The 20,102-nt window shown below is 49.7% G+C and overlaps 2 protein-coding genes across 6 annotated transcripts in view; one reads left to right on the top strand and one right to left on the bottom strand.

Moving 5' to 3' along the window:
• The window catches only part of RALGPS1 (Ral GEF with PH domain and SH3 binding motif 1), a 292,653-nt gene that overhangs the window by 87,741 nt on the left and 184,810 nt on the right, over window positions 1-20,102 (bottom strand). The gene's annotated exons all lie outside the window — the stretch shown is intronic.
• ANGPTL2 (angiopoietin like 2) overlaps window positions 14,294-20,102 on the top strand; it is a 35,958-nt gene continuing 30,149 nt past the window's right edge. Inside the window, exon 1 of the mRNA XM_041724556.1 lies at window positions 14,294-14,773. The gene's annotated coding sequence lies outside the window, so the exon portion shown is untranslated. The remainder of the gene's footprint in view (window positions 14,774-20,102) is intronic.

The raw sequence follows: 20,102 nt of genomic DNA, 5'->3' as shown, positions 1-20,102 counted from the left end.
AACACTCCATTTCCCAGGTCAGCGACATGCAGGCATCCGGTGTAGGGGAGGGAAAGGGTGAGGCCAGCATCAAGCCAGTTTCCAGGAAACGGCCTCAGAAAGCCAAACCACACTTTCCCTGCTCCATACATACCCAATATCTGCTCACATAAAACAGCGATCAAAAGTAGGTGATGGGCACTGCTAAGCCACCCCACACTTGCATTCTTGGAAAACTCATCCATCTCTAGTAATGGCTCTCAGAACTGGGTCCTCATGGTTTCTTGTTAGAAATGCAAATTTTCAGGCCCCACCTCAGACCTACAGAATCAAAAAGTGTGAAATTCTGAGGCCCTTAGAGCTTAGGGCAACTGCTGTGAGGTGTGCTTAAGTCAAGAGTATGAGGAAGGCAACCCTGGGTGCCTACCAAGAGACAAGTGGACAACATTTGTCTCAACCTTCATAATAATTCTGGGAATAAACAGCATTATCCTCAGATGAAGACATGAGGATCAGGTGCCTCCCTAAGCTGTCCAACCTCACACCACTGGAAAGTGGGAGAGCTCAGGGCCTATGATGATTGTGGATTCTGGATTCAGACAGGCCCAGATACAGATCCTGGCTTTGCCATTCACTGGCCATGTGGCTGGGTAGACTCTACTCTACTCTGAGTAGCTCACTACTTCATCACCTAAAATGGAAGACAGAATCAAACCACTCCTGGAAGGTAATGTTTTTGACGATTCAGTGAAATAATCCATGTAAAAGGCCTCCCACCATGCCAGGCACACAATGTGTGTAATAGATGGCAGCTATTTTGTAGGAGCCTAGCTCTCATAAGCCCCAAAGGCCTCTGAGTACCCAAAATTGATGTGATCAAGTTCAGGCATTGAAGTCTCTTGAACATTACTCACAGGAGAGCCCTTTAGACAAGTGTAGTGCCCAGCTCCTCTTGTTTAGAAACAGTTCTATCGGATTTCTGGGACTTCTGCTGGAGAGAAGTGACAAACCAGGAGAGGGATGGGGAGGCCAGGAAGGGAGAGTGATTGCTACCATGGAAGGAAGAGCAAGGGAAGGAACAACAAACACAGCTGCCTGGGGCTCACAGGGCTTACAGCGCCCTCCACCCTGCAGCCTGCAGTAAAGTTAGGCCGTTGGAGATGACTGAGTCACCAAGGAGAGGTCAGTACTGTGATTCACCAGGATTTACAGAGGTTAACACACATGTGTATGTCTGTGCGAGGCGGTATGAAAAACTTAATGAGAACGGACAAAAACTTTTAAACACTGGATGACTAAGGAAACAGGCTTGTAGCTTCCCAGGTAACTTGATTATCTACAATGGCTTGGCCTCTAGGGCCTGGAGCACTGCGTTTTCCCTGTGACAGAGGTAGGTAATCCGGGGGCTGATGGGGCAGGTGCCCAGTGCCAGACTTACTCAGGTGGGGCTGTGGGTAAGTCAAGCAACTTCTTAGGCCTCAGTTTCTGCCTCTGAAAATGGTGAAATAATAATAGAACCTGTCTCCCAGGGTGGTTGTGGTGAAGATCAGTACGTGTTCAATAAATGTTCCAGATTATTGCTGGATGTATACACGTGCGCTTTCCATAAGCCTGCTTGCCACCACATTGAAGGAATGATTTTCTTTGATCAAGCTGACTTCATGTGCAGGCTGCACACAAGACAAGGGCAGAGAAGCACTCCTCTGGCTAAAGGACTGTCAGTGAGGATCTGCGGGGGTGGTTCAGGCAATGACAGGTATGTAAACCAAAGAGGGAAACTATAGGACACTCTCTGGAGAGATACAAATAACTAGTGATCTTCAGAAGACCCAAATGTGTAGGAAACCCAAAATACCAGGGCTCCAACTTACTAAAAGAAGGTTAGTAAGCATCTATTGAGCCAGGTAGATGAGTCAGCATCTATCCAGCACCTACTGTGTACGAAGTATTGTGCTAGAGTATTTGCACTCACACGGACTCACTTATTCCTCCAAGCTGTCCTGGGAAGGTGGTATTGCTATCCTGGTTTTTATTTTTTTTTTATTTTTTAAAGATTTTACTTATTTATTCATGAAAGACACAGAGAGAGGCAGAGACACAGGTAGAGGGAGAAGCAGGCTCCATGAAGGGAGCCCAACGCGGGACTCCATCCTGGGACTCCAGAATCACAACCTGGACCGAAGGTGGCGCTAAACCGCTGAGCCACCGGGGCTGCCCCATCCATCCTGGTTTTTAGATGAGGAAACAGACACAGAGAGGATAGGTAAATTAATTTCAGAAGCCATGTGGTTAATAAGAGGTAAAGGTGGAACTCAAGCCCAGGCCCAGCTGACTCCCACTGCACCAAGACAGCCATGGCTGTGCAGAAAGGGAGCTGGCGGTATACCTGTCCTTGCTTTCTTCCCATCCTTTCCTCTCCTGTAAGCACCTGCTAGTGGCCAAACCCAACCCAAAGCCAGAAGGCAAGGGAGCCGACAGGGGGAATCCATATAGGTCAGTCTCTGGGCACAAGGCAAAGAGCAGATGTGGGGCAGCAACCAGGAAATACTTAGTGCAGGAGAAACCTGACCCCTGTCCTCCAGAGTTTCAGCCTCAGAGCAGGAATCTATTTGGCCCAGACCAGGGATGGTGAGAGGGAGGCCAGGGGATGGTCTGGAGGGTGGAGGGGCCGAAGGAAGCCATCTATACCTGCTGCCTTTCCTCCCTGCAGGGCCTGTGTGGGTGTCCCTGAGGTGGCCCACCCCAGACCTACTAGTCAGAGAACCAGGACAGGTCTGGGTGTCTGAAACTGGGGAAGATACAGGAAAAATCCCTTCTGATTTTCCAGGGTCACAGTTACAAAGTTCTTGTGTCTCCCTGACAGTGCCTGGTGCAAAGTTCCCCCTTCCAGGTTGGGGCAAGCAGACCTATGGACCTCTACTAAAAGCAAATTCCTGCAAACCCAAGGAGACCCTGAGCTCTCCGCATCTCTCTGGATATTGACATCCAGCTCAGAAGCTACCTTAAGGATGAGAACTAGTTCAAGAAATGGGGTAAGTAACTGGACTTTTCCAGTCCACTTCAGCATGTGGAACATGAACAGCAATTCAAGCACGTTCTATCGATCCTCTCAGCACAACTGCAGCTCATCCTCAACTTCCCCAGTTATTTCTGGGAGTGTCTGGGGTGGTGGCTCCTTGCTTCAGCTTCCTGCTGCCAACTGTTTCCCCCACACTCCTGGAGGACAATGCCCAACTGTCAGTGCTGGCTACGGTCAGGGCTATCATGTACAGCTGTGCAGGATGTGCACTGCCCAACACTACATGGAAATCCCAACTGTGGGTCACTACTTTGCTCCTAGAATTCTATTTCTAGGACTCCCAGCTGCCAAATCTTCAAGGTGCTAAACAGTACAGCTTGATCCTCACCATATTAGAGTCATGCTGGGTTCCTGTCAACATTCCTCCAAAATCCAGAATCCAATCACTGGTCACTGTCTCCTTGGCACTGCCCCAGTGCCCATCCCCTGGCCTCTCACCTGGACAGCCCCTCAAGCTTCCTAATGGTCTTCTTAGTTCCATTGTTTCCCCCTTGGACCATTCTCCACCCAACACCAAGAGGGATACTGAGAAAATGCAAAACAAAGCATAATATTTTCCTGCTTGCAAGCCTTCAAAGGCCTGCGCTGCACTCTGAATAAAACTCCAAGGCCTCACCTGGCCTAGAGGGCCTTAGAGGACCTACCCTAGCCTGCTTCTCTCACTTAACTTGCCCCCGACTCCCCACTCTCCCGTTTGTCTCTGCTGCTTGGTCACAGTGGCCTTTCTATTCCTCAAATAGGCCAAGTTCATTCCTATCCCATGGATTTTACATGCGCTGTTCCTTTCACGTGGCTGCCTCCTTCCTGTGGCTCACATGACCCTTCCTCTCAGAAACTTCCCTGAGCACTCTGTTCAAAGTAGCCTCCTTCACGCTCCCACTCACCCCATCTTTACCTATTCCATTAACCAGTTTCATCAGTCTTTCAAATGACCTCATCTCTGGCCCCATGTGGAAACTCCATAAACATCTGTGGGATAACTAGGTGGGTGTCCCGCATAGAAATGGTGGGTAGGCCTTTGGCTGTGTTCTGTGGCACCTTATCACCTGGCCCCAGTCTCCTACCTCAGCACCTCATGAGCCTCAGGTGTGCCCTGAGTGTCATGAAAACACCTCCTCCAGCCTTTGCAGAGAGCCCTCACTGGCCTGGGATTCAGAGCTGCATTCTGGGAGCCCAGCTGCATTCAGGCACCACCCTGGTGGCACCAGGCATCACCACAGCCCGAGGTCTGTGGGGGGGGAGGGGGGCCAGCACCTTTGTGCCATCTCTCCCTTGCTGCACACCCTTGGGCAGTCTACTTAGGTTCTCTAACCTTGTTTTCCTCAGCCTGAAAAGGAGGACAGTGATGGTTCTTACCACATAGAGTTGTTGTGGGAATATATTGATGTTAACAGTTGGCACAGAACCTGCAACCCATGAGTAGTTGACCAGCGTTGTCTCCATTATTCCTTCCCCTAAACTTTTCTCCCACTTGTTCTTCAGGGACCCACGTGCACACCCCCCCCCCCCCCCCCGCCAATATCTGTTTATGGGGGAGCAGCTCCACAGACCTGCCAGGGGCTGGCTCATCATAACCACAGGCTTGCACTGGGCTTGGACCCCAGCTATAAATCTGTAAATGGCAGCTCCCTGTGGGTTCTCTAAGAAAGGAAAATGGTGGATTTATGGAAAAATAATTAATATCTGCACTCACGAGAGGGACACAACACGGTCCTGTCCTCAAGGAACTCATGCTCCAGGAAAGGAGAACAGGGACCCCAGGGCAGACAATGTCAGCATGTGATGTGTTACATAGGATGCACATCCTCTAACCCCATCGTGGTGTCAGTGCAGTTCCCTAAACATAGGGGTGGTTCAGTGGTTCAAAGACCACACAGAACCTCATGGCGATTCAAGTTGGATTTTGCCACCAAATCAATTTTGAGCCAATCTTTTGAAAAAAGGCTTGCTTTTTCTAGAGCTTTTGGATTCGGGATTTGTGGGTCAGGGAGTGTGGACCAAGTTATCCATTAGGCACAGTGTATAGGCCTCATAATACTTTTGGGGGCTCACAAAAATGTTTTAACTTCTTTTAAAATGAGAACAAAATGAAATTTTAGGGCAGAAAATGCCTTAATATTCAATATTAACATATTTGTTTTTACACCAACGCAGCCATAGAAGATGACTTTTAATATTTTTTTTAGCACAGGAAGGAGCTCATGAAGGCAAAGTGCCTCAGGCAGGCAGAAGTCATCCTGGATCTGTGCTTGGAGCCCTGGCTTCTATAGATGCTGGGAAGTTCGGCAAGGTAAGGCGATGACCAGCACAGCGCCTGGCACACAGTGAACATATAATACGTGATGATAGTAAGAGTGACCGTAACATTGTCACAGTCTCATTTTTCTTATCTACAGAAGGGAATAACTGCTGCCCTCCCCACTCCCATGCCTGCTATGAGGCTAAGTTGGGAGATAACAAATGCCAAAGCACTTTGGGACCTGGCTCTGCCATGCAGAAGAGAGGGGCTGATACTGCGAACAGCACCATCATCCACCTGCATGGAGAATACGAGAAGATGTCCCTCTGCTGTCCCACCCACACCTGGCAAGATGGCCCTGAATACTCAGCACAGGTACTGCCTTTCTTCCTGCATCTGCTTGGCACATGGACCAGTAGGAAGGGGAGAGGGCAGGGCTGAGAGCCAGATCAGTGAAGTAGGAGTTATAGGGAACCCCCAGAATCAGCTTGGGGTGGGCCTGGGGTAGCCCTCAGAGGTCTAGGCGCAGCCTCACAAAGTCAGGGAGGTTGTCTTTCTTATCTTGGGTCTTCTTTCCCTTCTTCTAGCCAGACTCCTAAATTTCACTCTTGCTGCCCTCAGCCCCAAGATCCTGAGTCAGAAACCCTGGATGTAACACAGAGCGAGTGCATTTTTAAGGCTAGCATTCCTACAGACATTTATCATGTTTTTCTGTGTGCTAGTCCTCTAGTGAGATGCTCCAGACAGAGGTCAGGACAAGACAGGCCCAGGCTTGCCCTCAGGCCTCTCTGATAACACTGCCCACTGCAGCACCAGCACCCCTGACCAGTGTCCCCATCCTGGCCTCAGGAGTGGGAAGCTCAGCCCGTCAGTCTCTTGCCAGAAGCCCTCAATTATCTGTTCAGTTGCCTTCTTCGGGCCCAGGAATGATAAGCAAGGTGAGCAACAGCTCAGCTGCTCCTTGGAAGGAGAACTGCAGCAGGTATCTATAAGGGGGCTGTGGTCTTCCCCCACTGACCATAAAACTGCCCTCAGTTTCTCATCTCCTGTCTGGGACAAAGATCCCGTCTGACACAGTGTTCCAAAAAAGCAATTTTTAAGATTTTCATATAGGTGGGGTGCCTGGGTAGCTTAGTTGGTTAAGTGTCTGCCTTTGGCTCAGGTCATAATATCAGGGTCTTGGGATCAAGTCCCATGTCAAGCTCCCTGCTCAGCAGGGAGTCTGCTTTTCTCTCTCCCTCTGCTTCTCCCCCTACTCAATTGCGCTCTCTCTCTCCCAAATAAATATATATATTTTAAAAATGTTTATATAGGATGGGATGATTTTAAACAGCTCTGGAAAATTTCTGTGAAGTTTTTGTTATGACAGTACAAAGAAAGCCAGCAAACTAAAATTAAATCTCTCTTCCCTCTGCTTCTCAGTCTCCCCTCTTGGGGACGAGCCTCTGCATCAGCTGCAGTTAAGAGGGCAGATGAGGCCAATCAAACATTCCTTAAAATACTGTTATAAAGACAAAATGAAAACCAGTCAACTAAACATCTTAGCAAATTGGCTTTGGGCAAATTGACCTGGAGCCCAAACTCTGGGGCTCAGATGGAGCTTAATAAGGGTTTATTGACTGAACAGCAAATGTATTTGACTGTTAGGTGATGTCCAGGCTTGAACAGAAGGGCTGCCCTGACTTTGTTCCTTGCAGGTGGGTTGAAAAGTAGGAATTAAATGGGTCATGCATGAGCCAACAATAGGTTCTCAAAGCTACTTTGTAACTGAACATGTAACCTGTGCTGACATTTGGATATACTTGTTTGGCAAGCATTTAACAGACACAATGTCCTCAAAGGGCTTTCCATGTGCTGGGACATCCTGTGTGACACTGGGCAGTCCAGGATAACCAGTAGCACTGCTTTAAAAACCTCCCCACAAACTTGAGTCTCCAAACTTCTTACTAGGGTCAGGGAACACATTGTGTCCCTGATAGACATAGGGTGGCAAGTCACAGGACCTGACAACAGCACCTTCAGGAGAGGAGGGGACCAGTTGGCTGGATCTCAGCTTAGAGGCAGCTGTTGCATTAAATCTGGAGGAGGGAGGCTTGGGGCAGTTCCACGGGCTTCATAATGCTTGGACACTTCCTTAGACCTTTCCAAAAGTGACTGACCAGGAGAGGAGGGGACGTGCTTCTTTGTCCTTCAAGCCTGGTTCAACCTCACTAAAGCCCCATCACTAACAATGCCATAATTCCTTGACCTTGAATCTGAGAAGTCATCAACTATTAAATGTGTCATGTTCTAGTAAAATGGGAAAAGTGCTGCCTGTTAGCTCCTGACATGCTGTTAACTTCAAGATGCCTCCTGATTTCAGAGATCTTAAAACAAGAAAAAATGTCTTAGAATTAAAGAGATGTTACTTGTTTGCAGGACAACTGTGTTTCTGCTCACTTTGATGTGGGTCTTAATCCCAGTCCCGTTACTTTCTACCCAGTGGCCAAATGCAAGGAACTTTACTTTGTTAAGCCTCAGTCTTCTTGTTAGTAGAACAAAATGGCAATACTTCTTTCGTAGGTTGTGAGAGGAGAAAAAAACAAACAATGCCTATAAAATGTTGAGCTTGATGCCTAGTATATCACAATTAGCCATACATGCTATAGTAGATGCTCTAACAAGGCTTGCAAGGACAACACATTTCCTCTAGTGCCCAAGGTGGGTGTACTAAGCTGAATCAAGACATGCATTCTTGGGGCTGATATTTCCCAAAAGACTATGACCAAGAGCAGGAAGGGCAGAGAACTGAAGTAAGAGCTACCAACCAGCTGGCTAGGTTTATCGAGGGCGCTGACAGCAGCAGGAGTACAGGAGGTTTGGGGGAGAAGACAGATTCAGCTGGGATGTGGGGAATTCCAGTTACCAACATGGAAAAGTAAATTGTACTGAACTCTCTGGTCAGTAACAATGATACACTCCGGACAATATACAAAATAACTGCTTGAAAGCATTTGAGAACAACCCAAAGCAACAGATACTGGAGGAGACAAGGTTTCTGAAAAGATGGGAAACATATAAGGGCACTTCCCAGTTCATGGTGATAAACAGAAGAATAGAACTGAAACAGAATGCAGCAGTATTACTGCCTGGGAAGAAGATAAAGAAGTTGGGCACTGAGTATGGCAACTGAAAGGGAATATGCCAGAAGGGAGATAGCCATCGAAGGGGGAGCTCCCAAATTACTGTACAAATTCCCCTCAAATCCTTAGTTAATACCTAAATTGTATACATGCAGGGAGAGGGAGAGGGAGGGGGGGGGAGAGAGAGAGAGAGAGAGAGAGAGAGAGAGAGAGAGACCCCACAGAGCCCAAAAGAAAGCAGTAGCTGGGAAGCAGGGAGTTCAGAAGATACGAGATTGGAGTTCAAGTCCTGTCAAGCTAAAGGAACTTAGCAAACATTTAAGGTTTCTGATTTCATCCTGGAAAAGCCATACCTTACTAGGAAGAGTTATACCCTGGACTATAGACAAAACCAAAATAAATCTACTTGAACAAAACCTAAATACCAAACCTCCACAAGATCAAGGGGGTATGTCAGCACTTTAACTGCCTGCCAGAACAAAACACAACATTCTTTAGAGGAAGGCAATAAAATATAAAGTCTTTTCAATATATTATCCAAAATGTCCAGTACACAATTTAAAAATGATAGATATATGAAGAAGCAAGAATATGTGACCCAGGCTCAAGAAAAATAATAGTCAATAAAACAGATCTACTGATGAGTCAGATGTTGAATTAGTCAACAAGAGCTTTAAAATGGTTATTATAAAATATGCACAAGATTTTCAGGAAATGAAAGATAGAATGAGTGGATAGAGAATCTCAGAAGAGAAATGGGTCCTATAAAAATAAACCCAGTGGAAATTCTAGACCCAATAAATATAAAATATAAATAAATATAAAATATACTTAGGATGAAATTAACAGCAGATTGCATACTGTAGAAGAAAAGGTCACGGACATCCCGGGTGGCTCAGCGGTTTAGCACCACCTTTGGTCCTGGGCACGATCCTGGGGATCGAGTCCCATGTCGGGCTCCCTGCATGAAGCCTGCTTCTTTCTCTGCCTGTGTCTCTGTGCTTTTCTCTCTCAATCTCTCTCTCTCTCTCTCTGTGTTTTTCATGAATAAATAAATAAATAAAATTTTTTTAAAAAAAGAAAAGGTCAGAATACTTTAAGACAAGTAATAGAAATGATCCAACTGAAGCACAGAAAGGAAAAGGAAAGAGAAAGGAAAGGAAGGGAAAAAGGGAGGGAGCTTCAGTGACCTGTGGGACAACACAGGTGTATAAATGGAGTTCCAGAAAGGGAGAGGAGAGAGAATGGTATTGAAGAACTATTAGAAGAAATCATGGCCCCAAATTGCCTCACACAATCCCAAATTTAGTGAGACAAATCAACTCAAAGATCCAAGAAGTTCAGTGAACTCCACACAGAATCAATGCAAAGAAACTTACACCTATTCACACCACTGTCCAACTGCTAAAAACCAAAGATAAAGAGAAATCTTAGAAGATGTCAGAGGGGAAGATACTCACTATGTACTTAGGAGCAGTAATAAGGAAGAGAGCTGACTTTGCATCAGAAACAGTGTAGGCCAAAAGATGATGGAAAGAGATTTAAAAACTGCTGAAGGGGGAACATCAATTTGGGATCTGTTAGGCTTGAAATGCTGGTAAGACACTGAGTTTGCAAAACACGGGAAGGTCCAAGTCCCCCTTTTATAACACATGCTTGCCATGTATTCCTACCACATGCAGTATATCAGTACAACAACCCAACATTCCCAACAGAAAAAACCTGTAGCTGTCAGGAAGGTGATAAGACATGAAAGCACATGAAATCATTTAAACAAATTGTGGGACATAATTAAGATTCTTTGTATTTTTGCCACCATGTAAACCCCACACATTTTTCTTTCTGATAAAAAATGTAGAGAGAGAAAGGGAAATTCCCTTCTCCTCAAGTGTCACATGACACTTTGGTCCAACAGGCAGCTGGAATTGTGGAAATGGTGTTCCTCCAGGAGGTCCTGGGGATTCCGAGCTGAAGTTAGGGGCCCAACGAGCAAGACTGGAGAGGCCTTTGGGAGCAGGGAAGAGCAGCAGCCCTGTTTCCCGAGTAACTGCTGATGGCTTAATGCCAGGCATTGTGCTAGTGCTTTAGCGGCATCATCTCACTCAGCCCCGTCACCGTGAGGGTCCTGAGAGTCCTCTCACACCAACCTCAGGTTATGAGATGACTGAGTAACATCATTCCTTTTTTATTTTTTTCTTTTTAAGTGAGGAAACAAAGTTTGCAAGAGAATAAGAATGTTGCCCAGGTTAGAGACAGATCTGGGATCTGAGCCCAGGCCTGTAAAACTCTGAGCCACATCTCCTCATCCTCCCCAGCCAGCCACCCCACTGTACCAGGATGTACAGAAGAAGAGCTCTGTGTGGCCCATGCCTACACCTGTGCCAGTGCTCAGGGAACTCATGGCCCAAGGAAGGAGGCAATGGGAATTACTAGAGCCAATACTGAGTATGTACTGTGTACTAGTCACTGTGCATTACACTTAACATGTTGCATCTTATTTACTATTCTCAGCAGCCCTATGGGGTAAATCCTTGTGACATCTTCATTTTACAGATGAGGACAGTGAAGCTTAGAGCTACTTAGTGGTAGAACCAGATTTTGACTGCACAGCTCAAGCTCTCCAGCAGCATCCTTGACTTCAAGGCCACCTCAGGGGCTTGGGATGTGCAAACACAGACAGGGCAAGGCTGTCCTGCCATTCCTCTCCCACTTGATGGGATCCTAGGAATTTTGAATTGTGAAAGCAAATTTACTCTAGTAATTTTTTTTTAAGATTTTATTTACTTATTCATGATAGACACACACATACACACACAGAGAGAGAGAGAGGCAGAGACACAGGCAGAGGGAGAAGCAGGCTCCATGCAGGGAGCCCGACATGGGACTCGATCCCGGGACTCCAGGATCATGCCCTGGGCCAAAGGCAGGTGCCAAACCGCTGAGCCACCCAGGGATCCCCTACTCTAGTATTTAGAGACTTGGGCTGCACCTGTTCCCAAAGGAGGGTGGGTCCTGAGAACTCTCCCTGACCCAGTGGGTCTCACTGCCTCCAACTGCCTCTCTCACCAGGATGGCTGCAACCGTCACCCACAGCTCCAGATGCCTTGTCTACGGTTTTTGCCAACTCAGCCTCTACTCAGCAACTAATGGGGCCTTTCAGAAATAAAAGCAAGTTGCTCAAAACCTTTCAGTGGCTTCCCACTGTCCTTGGATCAAGTCCCACCTCTGACAGGGCCTCATCTTCCTCCATGCCCCTCCCTACCCTCTCCTCAGACAAACACTCCTGGGAAGAACTCCCTATAACTGCTCCAGCTATTGCTGTTGTGTAACAAATTACCATCAAAACTTAGCAGTCTAGACGATCATTTTCCTATCCTCGTGGATTCTGTGGGTCAAAGCTACAGAATGGTACAGTGGCTCATTTCTCTTCCTGATGCCTGGGGCCTCAGCAGGAAGACTGTAGCTGAAGCTGACTCACCGCTGGGGGCTGGAATCACTGAGAGCCATCTTTCCTCACACATCTGGGGGTGGATGCTGGCTGTCAGCTATGACCTATGCTACACATGGCCCCTGCATGGCAGCCTGCAGGTAGTTGGACTTCTCAGGGTCAAGCCTGGCTCAGGGCTCCAAAAGACAGTGTCCCACTGAACAAGGCAGAGGTGCCCTGCTGTTCTCACCCAGCTTTGTATATCAGGTAGTGTCATTTCCATTGCATTCTATTGGTTGTAAGTCACAAAGCCACCCAGATTCAAAGGGAGGAGACATAGACTCTACCTCTTATGTTTTTAAAGATTTTATTTACTTATTCATGAGAGAAACAGAGAGAAAGGCACAGACATAGGCAGAGGGAGAAGCAAGGCTCCCTATGGGGAGCCCAATGTGGGACTTGATCCAAGGACCCTGGGATCATGACATGAGCTGAAGGCAGACACTGAACCACTGAGCCACCCAGGTGTCCCTAAACACTACCTCTTAATGGAAGGAGTGTCAAGGTCTCATTTTGGACTAGGAGATGTTGTTGGGATCATCTTCAAAAAAGCAATCTGCCACACGGCCCTTAATACACTACTGCTGCTACCCAGATCATCATCTCTCCAGCTCACACCTGCTAATTCTTACCCATCCTCTGGATTTCAGCTGAAACACCATAACCCCAGGGAGCGTGCTCTGACTGCCCTGCCAAGACTTAATCCAGTCTCCAGCTTAGACACCCACTCAGCACCCAGCAGCACTTCTCATGTGTTTGTCTGCCTCCCCTCCTGACTGCAAGCTCTGTGAGGAGAGCAACTTTGGCTTCCTGCTGTCAGCTGTGAGCAGGTTCTCAAGAAACACATCCTAGAGAGGAGAGATAGCAAGACAGAGGAGGAAGGGGAAAAGGATGAAGTATGTCAACTTCCAGGCTGGCAAGGGTGCTGCTCAAGAAGGATTCAGCTCCATCCTATGTGCTTCGGCTGATCTTGAGTCCCCAGGCTCTCATGGCTTCCGTGCAGAACATGCACAGGGATCCTCCACAGAGTGGGTGGGCACCTTCACCCCCATGGCAGTTGTGGGGAGCACACCTATGCAGCCCAATCATCTGGCTATTGTTGTAAGATACTGCAGTCTTCTGGTGGAGACTTGCCTTCTAAGAAGGAAGAGGAGGGGGACTGACAGATGGAAAAGGGAGCAAGTCTGAACAGGCTGGGAGAAGCTGAGGCAAGAAGCAAAGTTTGCTCCCTGCAAAGACAGGAGTGGCGATCCTGAGGAGCGGAGGGCCACAGTGGATCTGCTTGTCCAGGGACCAGCAACATGGTATGGCTATGCGTGCGGGTGGGGAGAACACCACTGAAGTTTCTCTCCTGATGTGTACCCAGACACCACCACCACCACCATCATCACTAAACTTTTTCAAAGAAGAAAGAAGAGTCACCACCAGTATTTCACACAGCTGTTGCCAAGGCAGAGACAGCTGTTCCCTTCCCATTACCCGTGGGCCTCCTTCCTCTGCCTGCAGTGCTGACATGTCTGTAGGATTGCTCACTTTGTGAGGATCTGGTGTGGTCTCCTGCTTTCTGTTCTGACTCTATGAACACCCATGAGCTCCACCTCAGCGACACCCTGTGCTGGGGGCTCTTATCATGTGCTCCTCAGAGGTCTGGAGATCACCAAAGAGGTTCTGGGAGTGCCATCCCTGGCCCGCTTCCCTCCTGAGCTCTGAGACCAGCCCTCCGAGGCACCCCTGCCCTGGGCCAAGCCCTCTCCCACGTGATACCAGGGAATACAAGGAGATAGATCACTGGTGATAGCTCATTTATCGATGCATGATAGGGATGCCAGAACTGTGAAATGACTTAATCAAGGACTCTAGGTCTATCAATAGGCATTTCTCCTACATGTACCACCCCTCCCCCATCAAGCCTGTGGGATTTCAGCGTCCTAGGCCCCTGCCTTCTGCTAGCTGTCAGCACAGATCCAGCTGGCTTCTGTGCAGGTGGCCTTGGACTCCCTCCCAAGGGTTTAGAGGTGAGAGGGAAGCCTCTATGAAGGGCACCCATGGGGAGAGGCCATCTGTGCGGGGTGCCCTGCCTGCTTACCTGGGGCCTGTGGGGCAGTGCAGGGATGAGGGAGCCATCCAGGGGAAGGAGCTGCTTCCTGCTGCCTGCACAGCTAGAGCAGATCTGAACCTATTACCTGAGGCAGAGGGGACGCTCTTGGCCTCGGCAGAGCGCATTAGAGGCGGGCGGGCCAGGGAGTAGGGCTGGCCAGGCTGCTCGTGCCAGGGAAGGAGGGGGCCGGCGAGGCCGCCAGAGCGGGCTGGGGCGGGAGGGGCCAGGCCAGCTGGGGCCGGAGCTAGCGTGACATCACCAGGCGGCCCGCCTCTGTCTGGGGCTGAGGGGAGGCCCGGAGCCTTTCTGGGGCCTGGGGGATCCTCTTGCACTGGTGGGTGGAGAGAAGTGCCTGCAGCCAACCAGGGTCAGGCTGTGCTCACAGTTTCCTCCAGCGGCATGTAAAGGCTCCACAAAGGAGTGGGGAGTTCAAATGAGGCTGCTGCAGACGGCCTAAGGATGGACCCGGAGCGCTGAGCCCCAGCCCTGCAGAGCATGGCACAGAGGCAGACGCCAGCCCCTGCCGGGAGAGGAGGCAGGTTGTAAGCAGCCCCGGCAGGACACCTGGCCAGCCCCTGCCCGAGCCCTGGCCCCAGCCCGGCTGGGAGCACAGCAGAGCAAGCAGAGGCCAGTGAGGCAGGGCTGCTTGGCGGCCAGTCCGGCCTGCGACTCAAGGACCCCCTCCTGGAGGCCATGGACAGGCTGCCCTGCTGACGGCTGGGGTAAAGCATGTGAGGAGCTGCCCCGGGAGCCAAGCAGGAGTGAAGAGGTAAGGGGCCAGCTCTGTGGCACCAAGGGACCAGGGGGCAATAGGCAGCAGCTGGCCCCATGTCTGGGCGTTCAAAAACCCTAACCCCTCTAGCTGGGAGTGTGTGTGGCTGGACCCCAGAGGGGGTCACTCTTGCTTTCCCTTGGAGCCAAACAAGGCATCTGCTGGGGCAGATCTGTGGACACCTGGGCAGAGGGTGGTGTTCTGGGGGCATGAGACCGTGGCTGGAGCTTCGAGGGCTTCATCTGTAAGCCCCATTCTGTCTCAGACAAAGAGCCTTTGGGGTGAAGGAGGCGGCTCCCGGGCCCGGCCCAGCAGCTGGGGTGCATGCGTGAGTGCGTGCCTATGTGTAGGTGTGTGCTTAGCAGGACAGGAGTAGCTCACGGACAGGGGAAATCGTTTTTAGGTTTTGGGTTCCTATGCACCCTGGCTAGAGACTATGCCAAGGCAAAAGCAAAAGCAAACACTGTCCTGCCAGAGCTGGGAGCCCTTGTTCAGAAAGTTCCCTGGAGCCTAGAAGCCTCTGCTCACCCCACACCTGGAAAGGAGACGACTGAAGGGGTCCAGAGGTGGAAGGGACACATCAGCTAGAGACTTCCGTCACTGTGACTCAGGGCAAAGTGCTGCCTCGGCTTTCCCTCCACGTCCACAGATGCTTGAGCCCTCCCAGGACCAGATGATAGCCCAGGTCTCCAGCAGGCAATATGTGGCAGGGAAATAGGGGAGCACCAGGCTTCCCTGGTACCTCGGCAGGGGGACAGCGTGGGCTCCACATTTCCAGTCCCTTGAAAGCACTCAGCATTAGATAACATTTCCAAACAGAAATTCTTCACTGATCCCTCCCTTCTCCTTCTGTGATATGTGTCACGGGTCAGCTATTGCCTCTGCTGTGGGATTATGAGAGCTCCCAGAGGCCAGTTCAGTTACTTAGAAAAGGATCTCCTTTCACCAGAGCTCTGAGGAAAGCCGAGAATGCCACTTCCGAAGCTGGCTGAATGCTCCCCACGTATATTTTCCCACATTGAGGCAGAGTAAGGTAGCACTTATGAGCTAAGTTCAAATCCTAGCTCTTCTACTTAGGAGCCACAGTTCTTCGGCCTCTCTAAACTTGTTTTCTTTTCTGCAAAATGTGATAATAATACCACCCATCTTTTAGTAATGGTTAACACTTACATTGCACTTTCTCTGAGCCAGGCACTTACCAGCTTGAGGGATCCTCACAGCCACCCTACAACACAGGTACTGTTGTTTATAACCATTTTATAGGTAAGGAAACCAAGGTGCAGAGGTTCAGAAGTATGCTCAAGGCCACATAGTTGGTAAGTGCCAGCACCAAGACTTGAACCCAGCACCCTGAGCCTCACTCCACTGCTTTCTAGGAGGAGCACATGGGATCATGTCAGGGAAGGCCTTAGCACCATGCCTGCTGTGTGGCAAACCCTCAGAATATGTTAGTCACCGAGTATTAGGACCCAAACAATCAGAATCACAGAAACCCAGAAGAGAGCAGGGACCCAGATTCTCTATGTCCTGGACATCCTAATAGGGCTGTCAGAAAATCCTACCAGGCCTTGCCAGAATGGTGGCCACTACTGCTACCCACATTGGGGGTCTTCCCAGGAGGCTGGGTGGTGGGCTTTATGTCTGAAGTGAATTGCAGCACGTCCAGGTCCTTGAAGTCCACACTAAGGGAGGGTGCAGACACCGATGAGGGGACCTCAGGTACATCTGATACCAACCTTACCACCCACATGGGCACTACCCATCTGCCGGGCGGTCTCCTGCCAGAACTGTAGTAGGTGAGGAAAGTGAGCTACCTTGGTGCTGTAGGAGGTCTGCACAGCAGGGAGACCGATGCCAGGCCTGTCCTAGGACTGTAGAGGGAGAGGAGAGGGACTCCACCCCAAAGCTCCATCTCCATCACCACCGCTGACCATATGGTGGCCAAGCCGGTAGATTTTACACCAGCCAACACTGGTACATCTTAGCTCAAGACAGTGGCTTCTCTCCTGTGGCCCTAGAGGTCACAGTGGATTCCCTGAACTCTGGAGAGCATTTTGAAAAGCTGCTGTTACATTTGTGCATCTCTACCACAGGCCTCTGGGGCCACAGACGCTGCAGGTTTCCAGCTCCAGGCTGGAACCATGCTGGAACCTGGCAGTTCACTGTGCTCTCAGGGCAGCCCCAGCTGAGCAGAGGCTCTAACTTCACAGGCCCGGCTAACAAAAATTAGATCAATTATTACTCAATAATTAAAGCAGTCATGGTGGAACAGACAAAATGTGTGAAACACATGGTCCAGGAGAGGACTACAATGGTCCTGCTGTAAGCTCATGGGCAGAGCAATGAAGACACTTTTCCATCTACCCATCCATCCCACAAGGATTTATTAAGTACAGGCTGCACTAAGTAAGGCATGTGCATTATCGCATTTCATCCTCAACAGAACCCTAGGAGATAGGTTCTAGTTTAGCATCCCATTTTTCAGATGAGAGAACTAAGGCTCAGAGAGGCTAAGCAACTTGCCCAAGGTCACGTAGTTGGTGATTATGTGGGCCTTGAACACATATGTAGGCTGTCAGCCTAGCTCCAAAGTCCATGCCTTTCCCACCCCACTCCACTGCCCTGTTCAAGGTATCCTGACTTCTCTTTTCCTGACCCTGTCACTGTGTCCCCCAGCAGCCAAGGCTGTTCTGGTTGCTGTCCTACAGAATGCTTATGCCACACTGTCTGAAAACCACATGCTTACCTGATTTCAATGTATCACTTGCTTGTCAAAGAAGCCTACCTCTGAGACAGAACAGGCATTATCAACCCCCCTCTTATAGATGAGTCTCAGCAGAGCTCCAAAGCACCATGGGACTCTGGCACCAGCTCAGTGGGGTGGAGCCTTGGGCAAACATTCATCTGTGTGTCTGAGATACCATTCATATGTTTCCTACATCTCTACTTCGAGACTCTATGGGCTGCAGAATCAGAGTGCAGGTCCTCATAGTCTGCACTGGGCCACACTCGAGCAATCCTGAGAAGAATCAGAGAGACAGCAACTGGTAGCTACCTTAGAACAAACAACAGGAGCTCTCCCAGGGCAGGTACATCCAGCTTCTGGCCTCTCTGAATCATTTCACTCAAAATGGTCTCAAGTGACAGCAGTCAGATGCAGTGGGGCTCTGCTGGTAGGGCCCATGGCCTAGTGGAAGGAGGCAGAAGGTGAATCTATCACACAAATGCACAACAGTGAGAGACCTGCAAAGAGGGGGCATGTGGCACTAAATGGGTGGTGCCATCCCATTTTACAGAGGAGAAAACTGAGGCTCAGAGGTTGCGCACCTCTGCCAATGTCCCTCTACTAGTGGGCCGAAAAGCAAAGATTCAAATCCAGATCTGGACTCTTCCTACCCTAGCCCACTGCCATCCTGGAAGACATACTGGGAAGTTGCAAGAATGAATCAATTCACTGAATAGCATTCTTTTCTGTGAATTTATATAAAACACCCCAAATAGAAGGGTTATTCAGTCACTGGCAACTGGGAGTTTGTGGTGATAGATACAACATATCAAACCTCACAGTGAGGGTAGTTTTAATAGCAAAACCATATTCCCTCATATTGACTGTAAACCATATGACTGACTGATTTAATAAGCCAGTGTGGGGGGGCAGTTAAAATTTAAAATGTTACAATGTCTTATTACAAGTGTACATCAATTGTGAGACACATTCTGATCATAGAAATGTTCCCATGTTGCATTGGGCAGTGGGGAGCGGTAGGAAGCCAGGCCTCTCACAATTGAACTATTGTGTTAGGTCTTTTCTCGGGTGAAACCAACCAGCCCGTGTTGGGGCCAGCAGCCCCAGAGCCTCAGCCTCCTCCTGCTACCTAGTCCTCTAGGAAGGCAGGCACAAGACCACCTAAGAAAAGCCCAGAAAGGGGGCGCCTGGGTGGCTCAGTGGGTTGGGCGTCTGACTCTTGGTTTTGGCTCAGGTCATGATCTCAAGGTCATGAGATTGAGCCTCCAATCAGGCTCTGTGCTGGGCGTGGAAACTGCTTGGAGTTCTTTCTCTCTCCCTCTGCCCCGCTTACACTTTCTCTCTCTAAAGGGCGGGGTGGGGGCGGGGAGCCCAGAAGGATGTCTGTCCTTATCACTAAGAGGTGCCTGAGGAACAGCTCCGTTCCAGGAGTGACAGAAGTTCTGCCTGAAGTGGCCCCAGTTCAACCTCCATGAGCAAAAGGAGGTATTTCTTAGTCACCGTTGGCCTCTAATACTCAGGGCCAGGCAAAGAAGGGATTTGTGGAGTGGATGAAGGAAGGAATGAATAAATGAATGAAGCAAGCAAGCCTCAGATCCAGACCAACAAGCCTCTCTGTCCCATGGTACCACACAACTCTCCCCTGGGTTGTCCAGCCAACGCCCCTTTGGGGCACCTCTACTCCCACTTATGCCCCCTGCAATCCTCACCCCAGCTGGCTCGGCTGCCCCTGCAGCCCCGAGCTGCCCTGCAGGGTACTGATCAGCATCCTACCTGTTCTCTGTCCTGCCTATTGCCATGGGCCTCTCGAGAGCAGGGAACTACTTGTTTCTGCTATATATCTCCAGTTCTAGCGCAGGGGCCAGAACAGCGGAAGTGCTTGGGAGATACATTCAATGAATGAAATCCTTGAAGTCCTATTTAGGAATCTAAGTGCTGTCCTGGCTATTGGGTATTCAGAGGGTAAATGACACTGTCCCCGCTTTTAAGAAGCTCGCAGTCTAGGGGCACACAGCCAGATGAGCTGTGTCTGACATGCTGTGATGGACATAGGAAGCAGCCACAACTGCTCCTGGGGGCTGGAGGAGGGAAAGTGGCTTCAAAGGGAAGTGGACCTGGGAGGTCAACTGAGAGGGAGACAGGTGTGCATCAGGCAGGCCACGGGGGAAAGCGCAGAGGTAGGGAGCATGAGTGTGAGCGTGAGCACAGAGGCCCTATTTTAAAGCAGGATACCAACACGACCAGCTGCGAACTTCAGAAAGACAGGCCTGGAGCAGCCTGCCCCGTGGAGTGCAGGGGAGCAAGCACCTGGAGTAGAGGGTTTGGTTAGGGCTGTGTGGGTAAGAGATCTGGCTCTGGGGCAGACAAACACAATTCCAGACCTGGCCTCTGGGGCTTGGTAGCTCTGGGGCTCTGGGCAAGTGTCTTCATCCCTGACCTCTGTCTCCTCTTCTGTGAGATGAGAATAATCACAGGCCCTACCTCACAGAGTTACTGGGATCTGAGAGATAGGCACAAAATGTGCTTGTCCCAGTGCTCAAAGGAGGAGGCCAAGCCAACAGGCTGAGGTGGCCTTGGGTG

The sequence above is a fragment of the Vulpes lagopus genome, chromosome 12, assembly GCF_018345385.1.
Source record: "Vulpes lagopus strain Blue_001 chromosome 12, ASM1834538v1, whole genome shotgun sequence".
NCBI lineage: Eukaryota > Metazoa > Chordata > Mammalia > Carnivora > Canidae > Vulpes > Vulpes lagopus.
Note: the sequence above shows the minus strand (reverse complement) of the source record. Positions and strands in the feature narration are given on the sequence as shown.